At 40.5% G+C, this 16195-nt stretch overlaps 1 protein-coding gene across 1 annotated transcript in view; it reads right to left on the minus strand.

Annotated features, from left to right (window-relative positions):
• Positions 1 to 16195, minus strand: part of LOC122797635 (fer-1-like protein 4) — a 1984889-nt gene that overhangs the window by 26986 nt on the left and 1941708 nt on the right. The window lies entirely within an intron of this gene.

Here is a 16195-nt window from a genome sequence, read left to right on the forward strand (position 1 = left end):
TATAACTGCTGCTCTGAGAAGATTATTTATTGTGCTATGTGTACCCTCTGTTCTTGTTATTACATAGACAAGACTGATAGGAATTAAAGAATCGCATCTACGAACATTTATATAATATCAAAACTAGAAAAGATACCAATGCATTAAGTAAGCATATAATGGAGAACCCTAATCACAAATGTCAATTCTTCATTATTGACAGTATTAGCATTGATATTAGATGAGGGGCGTGGTAACTATTACTGGAAAAAAGAGAACTAGTCTGGCAGTTACGCTTAAATGCAGGGAACTGGCCAGGCCTATATGAATATATCTCCATTAGTCCCCTATTGAAATTAAAGGCACTAGAGAGGTAATATTACCTCCCTGTAAATCACTGTGAATTTTGTATTTTTAAAATAATCTATTTTAATATATTTATTTATATTTATACATCTCTTACAAACTTGTATTCATATTTCATGACATATATGTATCCTTTATTTATTGTATTTATTTGGGTCTATATTATAACATCGAAGTCTTACAACTTCGAATGTCATAATATCAAACCCTATTCAATGAACGCTGGAAATAGCGAAGCTGCAGAACACCAAATACTTTCCTAGGGAAAGTATTCAGTGGGCCATTTCTGCAGCTTCGCTATTTCCTCGACTGTGGAGTGGAGGTTACGGACCAGGTTAAGGTAAGTGTGCGAATGAAGGTGAGTGTGTAATAGGGACCTTAGGGTTAGGGAGCGGGTAAGGTGAGTGTGCGATAGAGACTTTAGGGTTAGGAAGCAGGTAAGGTGAGTGTGCGATTGGGACCTTAGGGTTAGGGAGTGGGTAAGGTAAGTGTGCGATAGGGACTTTAGGGTTAGGGAGCGGGTAAGGTGAGTGTGCAATAGGGACTTTAGGGTTAGGGAGTGGGTAAGGTGAGTGTGCGATAGTTAGAGACCTTAAGGTTAGGGTAGGGTTAAGGTAAGTGGATAGCTAGTGGTGTATGTATGGTTTAGTGTAGGGTTTTGTGAAGTTTATGTGTGTGGATTATTTATTTTGGTGTGCTTGTGTTTTGTGTATGTTTGTCGGAACAGCTAATTTTTCCCTGGGAAAAAATTCGCTATTCTGACTGTTCGGTTTTCTGGTGTTTCGCTCTAATGGGTTCAATATTATAACATTCGAAGTTGTAAGACTTCGATGTTATAATATGGAGCCATTTATTCTTGGGGGGGGTCTTTGTGTTTATTTTGTATGTATTTATTCACACATAGGACTGCTTATATTTTATTTGTATTGACTTTTCTTTAATTGAATTTTTTTAAATATTTATATCACTTCCTGTTGAACTGTTTTATAAGGAAGTGCCTCTTCCTTGTTAAGTTATCTGATGAAGTCTAGATTATCTAGACAAAAGCGCTTATCTCTCACAACTTTTTCTGTGATTTGTTTTTATTTGGTATGAATAAAGTGGATGTTTGGCACATTTACTGTCTTTCATTTGGAATAGATCGTACTGGTGAGTGGGTCCAATCCAGCTCCTTTACTTGGACCATTTGTTATTTTGGTTCAATTTGTGCTTTATTCTTCAAACTTACCTTAGACTTCTTGACTGCAAATTCAACTTCCACTTGTAATATATTTTTATCATTTTACACTGTCAATATTTTTTTTCAAATATGCCTTGCTTTACATACTTATAATACTAGTCAACCAAACTTTATTGATAATGCCCACATAATGTAATGCCTGGTAAAGACAAGCTCCACAGCTTGAAGTCTACTTTATGGTAGATGGCATTTTATTCCATGACCACTATGAACTTAGGCTAAAAGATATAGTTATTTTTCATAGGTTCATAGGATCATAGGAGATTACTAGGCTAACAGCTCAAGAGCCCTTACAAGCTCAGGCATTATTTTCAGGATTCACTCAGATTTTCGATTTTCATCTCCACTGTGCTACATTGACATACTTCTGGGGACACAGACAATTGCTTATTTTATGGTGATGTACCTCTAAACCTAACCATGCACCTTGACTTTTTTGACCATTAATTAATTAACTTTTGAGAAACTGATGACATCAGCTATGAAGGTTGTTTGCCAATGACTAGATTATCTATACCTTGACTAGATTCTCTAGAAAAGATGTCAAGGATGCAGACTTTTTCCTGCTTCATTTCTGTCTGAATTGCTAACATGCTCCTCATTATCAATAACTTGAGAGATCTGAACAGCAAGTGTCCTGCTATTAGCAGTCTCACTATCCCACCTTCAGTCAACAAATTTTTTTGGGGGGGCATAAATGGACAACTATGTGCAAATGTCATGTTATTATCATTCTGCATTTATTCAGGGGTCTAGAGTACCACATATAAACAAAATATCACTTCTCTAGCTATACATCTGTTTCCCAGTTCTGCATTGTCTGTGTACCATTTAGGTTTTCTATAAAATCTCACATTATTTATTTTTAGAATTTGCCATGGCATCTGATATATCATACAACCATGGCAAAATGTTTAGTTACTGTGAATTGTTATTCACAGATGAGTAGGCAGAACAGGCACAAATTATGAAAACATGACACCTTTAGCTGAGATAGTGAGTGAATGGTAGAGGGGTACCTAAATCTAAGACAGCAGGGTTCTATAAAGCAACTAATTTGGCCAGGGCTTCTAGATGAAACAAGAATGGCTCATAAGTGCCTTTAAGGCCATGAAACTCAAAAAAATAAATGTCAGTTTCTGGAAACAATGCTGACACAGTTCTCAGATGTATCAAAAGAAAGAACTGACTCAGTACTGCTTTTTCAAATTAGTGAAAAGAGGACCATGAAATATTCATGTAATTTGATGTGATGTCATGGGGTATATGGTGTATTGTAAGAAGAATAAACTTACAATGAAATAATGCCATTTTACATAGAATAAGTAAAAAAAAATACTAGCTAATTAAAAAGATACCGAGATGTTACTACAAGATGAAAAGTTTGGATGTGGCCAGAGCCATCTTTTTCATCACTTTCAGTCCATAGGTGATCTTTTAGGTGGGTAGCTACTACAACATTATGTTAAGCTTGTGGTTTCTTCATCACAATTCTTTGGAAAACCAGAGAAAAATAAAATAAAACAATAAATCTAAGTCTATAATCTTCTCGAACTTTTCCAGGTTAAGGTCTGATTCATCAAATTAATCTATGCAAGGTATGAAAAGACAGTACCTGAGAAAGCCTCCTTTTTATGTACTGAGGCCTAAAATCAAAACTACATTTCTCCTTTAATACTCAAACTATTACAAAGCTCACTGGCTGTGTGACAATCTTGCACCAGGTACTCAGGTGCTTGGAATCAGACTGAACTACTGAGGAACTCAAACAATTATACAAAAACAATAAATGCACAATTCTCAGTCATAAATGGCACAGTTTGTTTGTGTGTGTTAGACCTTCTTGTAGATTCAGGGAGTCCAGACTTAGCCAGCTAGAGACCTTCAACATTAGCTTTGACATTAGAGAAGTAAATACCAAACAAGAAGGGGTCCAGTAACAAGCGATGGGGTATACTGCTGGCATTCTTTTCAATGAGAATGTGGATGCAAAGGTTACTGCAGCAATAAAATCCTTACTATGGGTACTTTTCAGTGTTCAAATAGGACACACTACGACTTTTGCAGACTACGGCCTTATGAATCCTACACCAGTTTCCTGATGTGATGCTGGTGTATGCTGTGGAGTATATTTATTTTCCATAGATAGTAGAGGTGACAACCATCACTACACAGGCATTCAATGACACAGCCCATTTTATTGACATCTTAGGAGCCATTTACCACACATACATATTGATCACGGCTGATCTGCTCCACATAGCATTCTGTGCATCAACCAGAAAGGCTTCCGGATGTGTACTGTACATGATACTTTAGACAATGCATCAGTGCACATTGCAGGCAGTTCCCATGATTCCAGCATTTAGTTAATGTGCTACCTATAACAGTATTTCATTCGGGTAGACTTTCCTCAGACTACAAAAGTGATGCTTGCTGTTGTATGTGTTACATGTAGTGTTGGGTGTCCCTTGGAGCCATAGCTGATGACCCTAATCTGCAGCCCCCAGATCATGGCAGAGGTGGCATACAGTACTACACTGTCAGGGATAGGAACATCACTGAAAGTGTACTTAGAGTGCTGAAGGTCTGCTTTAGTTGCCTGGATACATCTGGTGCCACTCTGCAGTATTCCCTGCAGATATGCAGCAAGGTGTTGCTTGTTTGTACCAAGCTATATAAGATTGTGCTATGAAAATAGCAAGGCAACCTACAGCACTGTCAGACACAGCTGTGTTAGCATTAGAGGAGGTGCCATATAAGGACATATCAGAGGAACTGGCTGCAGCAGACACTCATGCAAAGAGGTGACATTTGGTCCACAATTATGGGTCTTGGTAAAAGATACAAGGAATAGAACTGAAACATATAACATCACTCGCAGGCTATTCATTGCAGTGCATTGAAAGGTCACTCTGTCCATTAAATACTACCATATCCACCTTAGCCTGAGGGGTGGATTGGCACATGTCATCATCATTTGCATAGGTAGGAGATATGGTGTCAGTAGGACAACATTGCCAGCAAAAGTAGAAAGGTTATTGCTGGTACCTAAGGTAAAAACACGCATGGCTAGGGGTTTGGAGGGTGTAAAGGATCACCTCCTCAAGTGATGAGGGTGTTGTTTCTAGGGGTGGAACATTGGCTGAGTGTGCCATGTAGCTGTGAAGTGTCAGGACTGCAGGCAGATTGTCCTGGTAATGGTGAAACCCACTGGGTGTTTATTTTGGCATGACCCACCACCATGAGCCAGCAGATTCATGGCACCCACTGTATCATGTCTGGGCATGGAGAGATGTTTCCCAATGTAAAGATACAGGGGTGTTGGCTAGTGTTGTACTGTGAAATCCTGTGTCATGTGTGTGAGTGTGACTGTGTGTGTGTGTGTGTGTGTGTGTGTGTGTGTGTGTGTGTGTGTAGGGTTTACAGTAGTAACTCAGTCTCCTGTATGATGAACTTTTCCAAGGGTTGGCTTTCTTTTGGTCATGTGATCTGTCAGGTATACTTGTGAGTATAAATGTGGAGCAGTGTGGGCATGTAAGACTGTCCCTATCAGCCAACACCTGACTCCTCTCTGTCCCTCAGACATTGTGATGGGCACTGTCCTGTGTGCTGTTATCAGGTAATTGTTCTGACATTGCTCATATTGTGACAGCAGTGGGCCAGTGCAGCATATGTGGTGCTGCTTATACCTATGTTAATAGGATACTGCGTTCCAGGTGTACTGGTACACCAGTTTCCACAGTAGCCCATCCTCTTGTTTGTGTACATGTGCACCAGTGTTTAGACAGTGACATGTGAGAGCTCTGGTTGAGCCTTTATGTTGCATGTGCTCTAGCTGGAGACACATACCCACAGGACTGCAACCTGTTTTGTCCATTCCCTGTGCCCTGTCAGTATGAACCTCACTTGCTGGACAAAAATCTGTTCTGCCTGATTCCTGTGCCCTGGTTGGAAACACCTCTCATGGGACTGCAACTTGTCTTGACTGTTCCCTGTGCTTGGGTGGAGAACCCTAACCTAAGAGGACTGATACCTGATTCCTTTGCTCTGATTGAAGATGTCTTCTTATAGGACTGCAACCTGTCCCTCCTGCCATGGCCTGAGGAATGTTACCATGCACACTTCACCACTGTGTGACACTGTCTGTGCTGGGTGTACCCCTTGAGCAGTGATTGTAACACTGAATCCATTACGATCCATCCTGTCTGCTCTCAGTTTCCCTTCATGGCAGTAGTCTGATATCCACTTTACTTTGATTCCCTGTATTGCTTGCCATAATACGGCCTACTCCAAAATGGTGACCATGGTTTTTATTGCACTTAAACAGGTTTTGTAGTGTGACTATTATTCTAATGAGGTAATTTAGTAAAATTGTTTCTGGATCATACCAATAGCAGGACTGTTATAAATCTATTACATTCTTATGAAGTCCACCCCAGCTCATGCATAGGCATTGAGGTCACATATGGTATGCACACAAGGAGCCCAGCTGCACTACTAAAAATCTGCAGTATGTTAATGACCATAGTAATTATGATACCTATTTGCCTCTCATGGCTATTCTCAGGAATGGAGGTCATTTAGTGTGTGTATCAACTGAGGCTGGCTGTGTTACTGTTGCCCGTCCCTGCATTGCTGACTATGTGTATTGCAGAACCATTGATTGGCATTGTGCAACTGTGTTGACCTTTTGTGCACCTCATGTGTTCTTTGCAATGTGTAGTCATATGCATGAGATCTGATTTTCATTCCTGGACTTGACCCAATGAGCAAACGTGATTTGAGCTGTATCTGGCTCTGATAGGACTCACACATGATACAGAAGAAGGGAGTGCACCTGTTAGGGATTATGAAAGTCCCTGGTACAAAGTGAATACCTGGAATGCACTTGCCAGGGTGGTGAATTATGCCACTGGTATCACCCACTCTGGTGAGAAGTGTTGGCATAAATATTATGATCTGTGGAGACATTACCCAACCTTCTCTGCCAAAGGGAGGAACGGGTAAAGGAGCAAGTGAGATAGAAAGAGAGAGAGAGAGAGAAAGAGGGGGCGTCCATACTACAGCCAGAAATCTGTTCCTCTTGGTCACTAAACAATATGGTAAAAGGTATAGCTGTACATGTTTTCTATAGTCATGACCATGTTGAGCTCATTCTGTTTTGAAGCACAACAGATAACTGCAGAGACTACGACTGCCTGACAGAGGAGGCAAACCAGACTCACCAGGTGGTGGGGTATGTGTATTGAATTGTCGGCATTACTATATAAACCAGACTCTCCAGTTAGTGGGGTGCATGTACTGAATTGTTGGCATTACTACATAAACCAGACTCTCCAGATGGTGGGATACGTGTACTGAATTGTTGGCATTACTATATAATTGTGCTTAACCTGCTCACCCCTGCACTGTGCATTTCTTTTTTTGAATTTTAATATTTAACCTTAATTTAGTTGTACATTGGTTTTGTAGACTTGTTTTCTCCTTACATATTCTTCAGCTGTCCTAAACTTTTCCAGTAATACCTACATCAGCCATTATTGTACAAATGAAGTTAACCAATTAACCACTGAACTTTTTTTTTTCATCTGTTTCACACATAGCTTACTTGTTCATTGACCTTGTAGATCAATTTGTTCTCCATTTACTATGCTAATTGCCCTGAAAGGCCATTTTACACCTAGCTGTGTTATACTCTTAGGTGTTCAAATTACCCTTATCATGATTTATATTCATATTCATCCCATTTGTGAATGAATGTTTCTGGGCTCATACTGCTGAGTACTGAAAGAGGACCCAGCTGCAAAATAGGGCATTCAGGTGCTGCCTCTATCAATTGGAATAACAGGGGTCATTCCTGGGGTAAATCTCCTAGTTTCCATCCATTGACCTAAGTTGAGTTTGAATAAGAACAGAGATTCTATTCTTCCCATTATTTTATTTTTGCATGGCTGGGGAGTTTGTTCTTGATTTGTGGTATCCTCTGGTATATGTACCTGTTCCTCCAAACCATTCTTTTTATGTTGCAGAAGAGGTTGAGTTCTCTAGATCCAGTATTTCTGATACCATCTGACGTGTGGATATGCAGTAGGTCCACTAGTACTGGGTCAATGGATGGCTTATAGACTGGGCACAGATCACCTCTTATTAGTCTATCAGAGACCGAGTATAGTGATAGGGCTTTGAGGTCATGTGGTTTAGTCCCTGTATTCTCTTTGTGAGGAACCTCTGTGGACACTCTAGTTGTTGAATATGTCTGGACAGATACATACCAAAGGAGGAATTATACTCGAAGATGGGTCTGATGAGGGCTGATTACACCAGGACAATGACATCTTTGGATAGAGATACTATCCCTTTGCTTTTATGATGAAAAGTGTAGAAGGACTTCCTCACAACAGTGCACACACATTGGTCAAATCCCAGGTCTGTCTAAGTATGTTCATAAATCTGTAACTGCTGGATTGACTCTTAGAGGTGCATTATCAATGTAGTAGTTTCCTGGAGCAGTTGGTTTCCCATTTAATATAGTAATTAACTTTTTAGCATTTAGCTTTAGTCCATGATTCTGGCACCAGTTGCTTGCTTGGGACAAGCTCTCATGGAGAATGACTGAATCATTTGGGATGCAATGACTGCTCCCAGCTTGCAGTCATCTTCAAACCTGTTTAAACATTGACCCTTGATGCCGTCTTGGACTTCTGAAAAGTAGATGCAAAAAAAAAGAGTGGTCCCAGCACTGAGCCCTATGGGACTCTAGTAGTGACTTGTCTTTTTGTGGAAGCAGTTTCCAGTATCTTGACTTTCTATGTTCTAGCTCTGAGCCAGTTGGCAATTCAGTAGCTTTATTCCTAATGTAGTAAGCTTTTCTACAATGCCTCAGTAGGGCATTGTGTCAAAAGCTATGGCCAGGTTTAGTAGGCAGTGTGGGCCATCTTACTTTTAATCTATTGCTTTGGAGACTTTTCAAAAATGTCCACTAGATTAAGTAAGCATGAATTACCTTTGCTGAAACCAAACTGGGATGGGTACAGTCTCTGGAGGTTTCCTATGTTGTCATTGATTAAGTCCATGATAAGTCTTTTCATATTTTTACATATGAGGCTGGCTAGACTTATGGGTCAGTAGTTACCCAGGTCAGTGAAGGGCCATCGCTTGTGAAGGAGTATATCTGCTGATGTCTTCCATTCACTTGGTACTGCATCTGTTTGGAGGCTGAAGTTGAACAATGTTTTTACGGACATGGATAAGTTATGTCTCATGCTATTCCAGATACATCTATGGATATTGTAAGGACTCAAGGATACAGTATTTTGGCTTTTGAGGAAGCTTCCAGAACTTGGTCCTGTGTGATAGTTGGAGGGAGCAGTGGTTTCTTATATTTCTTTAGAGATATGCATTGGGTGAGGGGGTGAAGTAGGAGCTGAACTATTGGCCAGCAGGTTTGCTATAGCTTCAGGTTGAGTATAGGTGATGTCATTCACAATCAGCTCAGTGCAATGCTGCATAACAGTTTTCAGATTATGGTCAGAGCTGAAGAAGGCCTTGTGGTTGTTACTGGCCTGGGTGACTATTTTTGCCTGAAATTAGACCTTGGTGGTTTTAATTAGACTCCTGAGTTACTTATTTAATATTGTGATGGGATTTCTACCATGTCGGTTGCTGTACTTATAATTTTTGGCTAAAACTGTCTTCCTTTTGTTATACAGTTTATTGATAAGGTGGCTATACCAGGGAGGTATGTTTTTAGGGTCACCTTTCTTTTGTTTCTACTGAGTAGAGCTACAGTTGATTACATGCAGATATAGATATACATTCTGAATATGCAATAGAGTTTTCTGGGTTTGGGGGAGATTTGATACTTGCCAGGTTATCATTTAGAAATAGGAAGTTTGCCATGGAGATGTTTTTTAAAAGTTCAGAGATAGTGGAAATCATGTTTTTTGTTTTATTTCAAAAGGATACTGCTTTGTCATTGGGCCTGACAAGAGAGGGTGTTACACAAGGGATGAAGCATCATTTCTTTGACTAGTTGGCCCAGAATATTTGTGTTAATTAACATTTGTGTTAATTATCTCTGGACTTGCACGCTAGTGGTGGTGTATGTTCCAAGTCTATAGCTAGGTAGTTAAAGTCACCCAGAAAGATGATATCCAGTTCGATGCTGAGTGTCTTTAGTTTGTACAGGTAGGTGCTATGCCATTACTGGTTCACAGAAGGCATTATATAGCAAGCTAGAATATTGTAAGGGACTTTGCTGATACTGAGTTGGTCACAAAGAAGTTTTAAGGCATCATGCTGCATTACCAGTTTTGTGTGAGTCTCTTCTGGATGAAGATTGAGACACCTCTCCTTTTTTTCCCTTCCTGCATAGTATCTGGTCTAAATGTGTGGAAGGCACTATAGCCCTACATCTCTGCTGATTTAAACCACATCTCGATCACTACACACAGGACCACATCCTCCAAGGTGAAGAGGGCTTGAGAGACTGGAGTTTCTTGTTTAGGCTCCTAGCATTGATCAGTAGCACCTTTATATTTTCCTTTGCTTACTTCTTTATGTCAGTAGGTTTATATGGTTGGCATTGCCTAAAAAAGGCACTATTAGGGTAGATAATGTGTTAGCCAATATTCAAATGTCTAGCGAAGACAGGTTTAGACCATTCCTGGTGAAGCAGTGTGACCTGTAAATCTTATACTCCCAGGTTGAGAAATATTGTACCTCCTTATATGCAAGGCATAGATCACCTCTGAGTAGTCTGCATGAAACAGAATAAAGTGACAGTGATTTCAGATGATCCACATAGGATAGATGCTTAAGACCTTGAATTTTCCTTGTGAGAAACCTTTGTGGTCTCTCCAGTTGCTGCGTGTGCTTGGAAAGGTATATACCGAAAGGGGCATTGCACTCAATTATTGGCCTGATGAGGAAGAGTAGAGAGAGGTTATTATTTCTTTTTTTCTGGATGCAATGCCCTTACTTATGAAATGAGCAATATGTAATGCCCTTCTTATCACTGTGGAAACATGGTGATCAAAGGTTGCTGTCAACCTGTGTCCCAGGTCTCTCACCACTGAGTGCATAATTAGGGTGTTGCTATTGATGAGGTAGTTAGCGGGAACATCACACTTACCAAAAGGGATGATAATACTTTTTTTTTTTTGCATTGAGTTTCAGGCCATGACGTTGGCACCAATCATTGTTTGTTTAAGACCCTCTTGTAGGATGTTGACATCATTTGGAGATTCTATGACTGCTCCCAGTTTGCAGTCATCAGTAAACTTTGTCAGCCACAGACCTTTAGTTTGAGCCTGTACTTCAGAGAAATAGATTCCAAACAGTAGAGGTCTCAGGACTGATCCCTGTGGAACACCACTTGTTATAGGTCTGCTGTTGGAAGTGGATTACCCTATTTTTGACTATATAGGTTATATCAGCGAGCCAGGTAGTGACTCATCTAAAGATATAAGGGTTGATACCTAGCGGGTGTGAGTTTGCCAATAATTCCTGAGTTGGGGATAGTGTCAAAAGCCTTAGCTAAGTCTAGATAGGCTGTATGCACAGATTTCCCCTTGTCCAGGGCCTTGGTGACTGTCTCAAAGAAGTCCACCAGGTTTAACTGGTATGATTTCCCTTTAACAAATCCAAACTGAGTGGGGTCAAGTGCTTGGAGATTACCTATATTTTTGTTGATAAGGTCCATGATGATTTGCTCCATGGCCTTGTAGATAAGGCTAGTCAGGCTAATAGGTCTGCAGTTCCTGGGGTCAGTGGAAGCACCACCTTTGTGCAAGGGGATAATTGTGGCCATTTTCCATTCAGGTGGGATGAAGCCAGGGCTTAGACTATGATTTAAAAGAGTACTAAGTGGTGTTGCTAATTCTTGTTTGAGCCCAAGCAGGACACAACCTGGGATGTTATCAGATTCCATAGATGCTGTTTTTCGGCCTTAGAGAAGGTGTTTACGACCTGCTGTTTAGAGATACAAAGTAGAGGACAGGTGGTAGGGATGCCATGGGATACATGTGGCAGGGACAGGGGGGTGAAGTTTTCACAGAACCTGTTGGCTAACAGGTTAGCTATGCCCAGAGGCTCAGTATATGTGATATCAGTAACTACCAGTTCAGCATAAATCTGGGCCTTTCCTTTTAGTTTACTGATGTAACTGAAGAATGCCTTGTGGTTGTCCTTAATTGAAGAAGCTAACTTGGATTTGTAGTTTGCTTTGGAGTACTTCACAAGAAGTCTTATTTGGTTGTTTAAGCTGAGAAGGGAGTGTTTCCAATTTAGGGCTCAAGCCCTCCTACTCTTAAAGAGCAATTTCTTCCTCTTATTTTAAAACTTGTTAATGGCAGTTGTCCACTAGGCAGGGTTGCTCTTCCTTGAGGAGCTTGTTTTGGTCCTATCAGGTATGACCGAGTCAATGCAGTTTTACAGGTGTTTGTATGAAGCAGTGGTGTAGAACTCAGCAGAGTTGCCAGTTCCATCTGAGGGTGGAGGTGCAGTAAATCTTTTATACCACCCTGTAATAGGTTATAATCTGCTTTGGAGAAGTTTTTTAATTTAGTTGCTGCTGGGGTGGGGGACAAGTGTGATAGTTACTTCAAATGAGACTGATTAGGGGTCAGATCTCACTAGGGAAGACCTCACAGTGGGGGTGCTACAGTGGTCATCCATATTGATAAGCACGAGATCCAGGATGTCGGTAACCCTTGTGGGGGTGACAACCAGCTGGTCCAGTGCGTTTGAGTTAACGAAGTGAAGGAACCTTTGGTTAAGTGAGTTAGAGCAAGATTTATTTACCTAGTCAATGGATGGGTGGTTAAAGTCACCCAAAACCAGGGTGTTCAGATGTATCCTGATAGACTCAAGTAGATCCAAATAGGCTGAGTGGGTGTCCTGATTCACGGAAGGAGTCCTGTAGCTGGCAATGACTTGAAAAGGTGTCCTACCAACAGTTAATTGCACTTGAAGTATCTCCAGGGAATCATCCTGTTTAACCAGTCTGGAGGTGTATTTATCTTTAACGAATATCAGTTCACCACCTTCTTTAGTTTTCATGCCTTCAGTTGGTGGTCTGAACGTGTGAAACGATGTGTAGCCCAGTATAGCTGGGGTGTTCTCCACAGCCTTGAACCAGGTCTGCATAAGTGCACAAATATCTAAGCCTTCCAAGATGAGGACTGCTTCAAGTGAATGCAGTTTCATGTTAAGACTCCTAGTGTTTAGCAGCATAGCCTTGAGGTTGTTTTTAGATGGAGTTTTTATGTTGGAAATTTTGTCCTTGGAACACTGCCGAAAAAAGGCACTATGAGGGTGGCAAGAGGCTTAGCCAATAGCTGAAATCCCAGGGGTGACAGATAAGACCATCTCTGGCAAAGCCTTAAGGTCTGTCGTTCATGTCATCCATCCTAACAGATACTGTATCCCCTTTGAATGACATCAGAAACTATGCCAATTATTGAAATCATTTTCTGTTTGTATTGAGGCATCATCCCAGGTGAAGGTGAAATGTTGCTTAAGGCTAGGGACATACCTGCCTGAGACACAAATAGTCCAAGAGCTCAGTCATGTCTCTCTTCATATAGTCCAGAGAGATACGTCTCAAGGCATTCACACCAACATGGTCTATGACAGAGTCATAACAGTAAACAAAAATTCTGCTAGCACTGCTTAAGCTGCCAAGGAATAGAAAAACAAAAGGATGTAGTAGACTCTTTTCTCAGAACACCACAGCTGTATTTTCAATAGCTGGAAAACTCATGTGTCTCCACAATTCAGCAGTGTGAAAACTTTAATAACACAAAAAATATAGATAAAAACATAATACAGATAACTACGATAAGCACTTTCAGCTAATAATACCCTTCATCAGATCATCATAACAGTATCCGTTTTTGAGAGACTTGAGTGCATGTGTGATATGGTCGATCCTGACACCTGATAGACAGCTGATAGTGACATTCTCCTTATCTAGCCTGGTGAGAGGGACACCTGTGTGTCTCATTATAAAATCACCTATGACTAATATGTTTGATTTTGTGTTTTGGCTTAAGGGCTTGACAGGTGAGACACTTGTGTGACAGCTATCATGTGTATTTTGTTCTGCAGAGGAAGTATTATGTATAGCGTGCTTTTGTTTGTGTTTGGGAGATCTCTGGTGTTTAGGAATGTTTCTGCTGAGAACTCCTACATATGTAGGCATGTGTGATGTGGGTTAGGGTGGAGTAGGAGGTGAGGTGTGCATGCTGACAACTTGCTCATTGTCATATGTACCGACTGGTGTGTGAGAGAGCATGGATTCAAGGTTGTTAATATAGCTGCATCTCTCACATGTTGAGTTTGTGTGGACTAGGAGTAGAGGGTTGTCGGTGAACATGAGGCAGTTGCTACACTGCCTCAGGATGCCCATGTCGACCAAGCTGGCTGGAGAATCTGTGGGAAATTGTCTGCCCATATTGTAAGGTTAGGTAAATTTATATGGTCAGGAAAGGAGGTCACACATAGGAATAGCTAGTGTGTGAGAGATGTTTTGCTACCTCTGAGGCTAGGCTTAGTGTTCCACCTGACAATAGAGCAGGGCCACAGGAAACCTTTGGAGACCATAAGCAAAGTGCTAAGGAAAAATTTAATAAGCAACACTTTTGCATCTATAATCACCAATGGTAACCACCGCTATTTGGCAGTGCACGATGGTGCTCTACATGCAAATAAGCACAAATGCAGGGCTTAAATATAACAAGAAATTACCCTTTTAACTCAAACTAGCCAATAATGAATCTCTCTCTGAGCTCTAGCCCAGTCACCATTGATTAGCTGGGAATAAGACAGCACTCTCTTCCCACAAGGGTACAGAAGGGCCATCTCCAACAAAGATGGCTTGAATTTGATGCTCAGAAGTTACAAAACAGATGCAGAAACAGCAAACCTGCAACTGGACTATGCTACAGCTGAAGTAGTACATTTTACAGTAAAATGTGGCAAAAAAACAGTCAGTTCAGACAATTCAAATAGACAGTAAAATACAATTACAGTTAAAAGTGCTATACAACAACAAAAACAGATACATAGTTGGGAGCAATGGATACCTCCCATCTTTCAGTATCTTAGCGAATAACTGGTTTTGGTGCTCAAATGTTACACAACTGTCTAGATTTAGGAAGTCTGAATCCAGCCTATGCTACAAAACACAGGAGCAGCAGAAATCCAAAGTGCATAAGATCACAATCACAACAGTAAGAAATTTAAATAAAGCAGCAATTCAGTAGAATACTCTCATCGATTTAATCAGGCTACTGAAAAGCAGTAATAAATGCAGCAGAATAAATGCAGCAGAATAAATGCAGTTGAACATTTTGGAGGTCTTTGTGCTTTAGAACCTAAGCATAGATTATGTGTTTGTGTGGGCTGTGAGAAGATGTGTTTTGGAAGGAACTGCTGGAATCAGTGTTGTCTGTGTGTCAAATGTTGGCCTCCATTGACATTTTATGTTTATTTCCCACACATGGAATTATGCTGTTGAGTAATAGATGGTCATCAGACAGCACGAGACAATTCCTACATTGTTTCAAGATCTCCATCTCAGTCAGGGTGGATACAGAAATTGTGAGAATGGGCTGGTCCATAGTTTTGACAGGTCTGATTTGTGGGGCAGTGGTGCTGGTACCTGTTGGGGTAAGTAGTTTGGGGTGATTACTTACTAATGGGTAGGCACATCAGTTATCTTATGCTGGGGGTACTACTATACTTGATGCACCTTACTGCAGCTTACAGCATTTTATTTGCACTCAGTGCAGATCACAATGGCTGCAGCTTTAGAGGGTTTAGAGTACTGAGGTCAGTTTGTCCAGGAAGGCCATTTATGGAAAAAAAAGTTTTTTCTGCACATCAACTGCAGCGGAGATAGTCCCATGGCAGTATTGTATAGTGCACAGCACTGAGAACAGCTCAGCACAGATTACAGGATACAAGCTACTTCAGTAAACCAAACAAAAAGTCAAATACGTGAGCCAATGGAGCTCAGGGACACAGATCCTGCAGCAAATCACAATACTTTCATTACTGAAATCTAAACTAGAAGTCTATGGTACCAAATAAGGCTAGAACTGAAGCAACTGTAACTTTTTTATGTAAAAGTGACAAAAAGGCAGACAAAGCAGAAATAAATGCATCAAAATGAAGACAACTGTAAGTGCAGCTTAATTACATAATATAAGGCTGAAAGTGGATGCTTTTGATAAAAATGTTGTTTGGAGCACAGATAATGCAGTAAATTATAATACTCCCACTATTGTGAGTCTAACTATGACTATGGCAGCAAACCAGGCTGAAGTTACAAACAACTGTACTTTTAATACAAAATGAGAAAAATGGCAGAGAATGCTGAAATAAATGTATCAGAATGAAGATGACTAAGTGCAGCTTAAATGTGTAATAAAAGCCAAAAAATGTCTGAAGACTTAACTCAAGCTTTAACAGTCTAAGGAGTGGACTTTCCCAGTTTGATCTGTCAGTGCCCAGTAAAATGAGCTGCGGTGATGAGAATGGAAGGAGTTTTCAAGGACAAATATACAATAGAGGCAGGCAGCTTAAAAGCACAACAGGGAC

Source organism: Protopterus annectens, chromosome 3.part1, assembly GCF_019279795.1.
Source record: "Protopterus annectens isolate FY-2018-M chromosome 3.part1, PAN1.0, whole genome shotgun sequence".
Taxonomy (NCBI): domain Eukaryota; kingdom Metazoa; phylum Chordata; order Ceratodontiformes; family Protopteridae; genus Protopterus; species Protopterus annectens.